General features: G+C 40.6%; 1 pseudogene; it reads right to left on the bottom strand.

Annotated features, from left to right (window-relative positions):
• LOC136158751 (tumor susceptibility gene 101 protein pseudogene) lies at positions 1–1,270 on the bottom strand (annotated as a pseudogene).
• Positions 1,271–1,903: the final 633 nt, after the last annotated feature.

Genomic DNA, 1,903 nt, shown 5'->3' with positions numbered 1-1,903 from the left:
TCAGTAGAGGTCACTGAGAGCAGCAGTCTTTCTTGCTTCCTGCATTAATGCCCTCAGCTGCAACTGTTTATGGGACAGAAGACGTACATGCTTTAGGAAGACATCTAGATCTATTACTCCCCACCTCAAGGCTTCTCCTAGGTAAAAAATAGTGTCTTCAATGGCATTTTCCTCTGCATACAGATTTAGGATCTGTTTGTATAGTGGGGCCGTGGGAATGATAACTTCATCAATATCATTGTTTTCAGATTGATTTTCCATTTTCTCCAGAGCAGAACTGAGTACTTCATCCTTTCTCAAAAGTTCTATGTTTTTTTATCAGCCTCAGCTACTTCTTGATTTAAATGGGTAAGCATCTCTTCGAGTTCCTGGTGACCTTTTTTCAGGTCTTCCTCTGTTCGTTTCAAGGCGTTGAGGTCTGCCTGGGCACAATCCATTTCCTCCTTCGTCCGCCATCTCAGTTTGTCACTGACCGCTGAGATGAGAGAGGCTCAAACAGTGTCCTCGCTGATTGTGCCACCTCTACTGGGACCAACAGTGGTCACAGGAGGCTGGGAAGGGTACTGAGAACTTGTTGTGGCAGGATACTGACCACCAGGTGGGTAAGGACAGCCTGTGTAACCACTGGGATTGGGAGGGTACCCGGATGGGTATGCAGAAATCCCACTTGGCATGCCTGGCATGTAGGAATTATTTGGTGTTTCCTGGTATGGTGGATACAATGCTGAAACAGTAAGACGAGAGATGACTGGAGGTTCATCTCCAAACACCACAATCATGACTTGAAAAAGCCCCAACAAGTCTGGCTGTGGGTGCTTCCATTCATGTAGATAAGGAAGATATATCTTCCCATTAGCATCCCCATGCTTTCCTGTTTTAATAGTCATTGAACTAGTAGACTTAACCAAACAGATAGGGGGATTATACAAATATGTGTCCAGCAGCCACAGGCAGATTGGAATATTGTATGTATTACCTCTATAAGGCACAGGAATTGCTCCAGTAAGGTTCATTAGTTCCCTGGAACTGACATCATTAAAAATATATGAATCCAATACAGGTTTGAGATCTTTGTATAAAGTAATAACGTTAACAGATTCACATGCAGTTAGGTTTCTGTATTTGTACTTGGACACCATTTTCTTGAGCTGGCTCTCCGATCCCACCATGGCAGCTGCCTCGTGACTCCAGTCCCTGCAGGCAGAGCATCAGCCGCTCTGGGGCCTCCCCAGGCCGCCCCACACAACCGCGCACAGATGAGCCAGTCCCTCACCCCCACCTGGAGAGTTTTTATCATAAATGGATGTTGAATTTTGCCAAAGGTTTTCTCTGCATCTATTGAGATAATCATATGGTTTTTATCTTTCAATTTGTTAATGTGGTGTATCACACTGATTGATTTGTAAATATTGAAGCATATTGATTCTATTCTTCAATTCCATTTTTCAATTTTTTATATTGATTCTGTTCTTCAAGTCTTCAATTGTTTATGTTGATATCTTTGTTTTTATTGATTCATTTATATTGATTACTTCTGATCAAAGTTCAAATTTTTCTGTTTTGCTTGCTTGCTAATTTTTCAATGAGAAATATTCTAAAACTTAAAATTTTAGGTGTTAAGTACCTCTGTAGTTCTACAGATACTCTTGAACTTTGTTTCTTTTATTTTGAAATAGGTTGATCCATTTGAAGCTTCTTTTAAGCACTGTTAAGATGGACAAAAGCATCCATATGAAAAGGCAAATTGTATACCACTGCTAAGATACCTTCCTGAATAAACTGCTTAACTCCCCCACTAATAACCACATTATTTCTCTAATGCTGTTAGAAATACAAACTATTTTCAGAACTGTGTAAATTTCCGGGATTGTTTCCTCTACTCCTTTCAGGTTGTTATTCCCTC

This window comes from Muntiacus reevesi, chromosome 2, assembly GCF_963930625.1.
Source record: "Muntiacus reevesi chromosome 2, mMunRee1.1, whole genome shotgun sequence".
Lineage (NCBI taxonomy): Eukaryota > Metazoa > Chordata > Mammalia > Artiodactyla > Cervidae > Muntiacus > Muntiacus reevesi.
The sequence above is the reverse complement of the archived record's forward strand: the minus strand, read 5'-3'. Positions and strand labels throughout refer to the sequence as shown.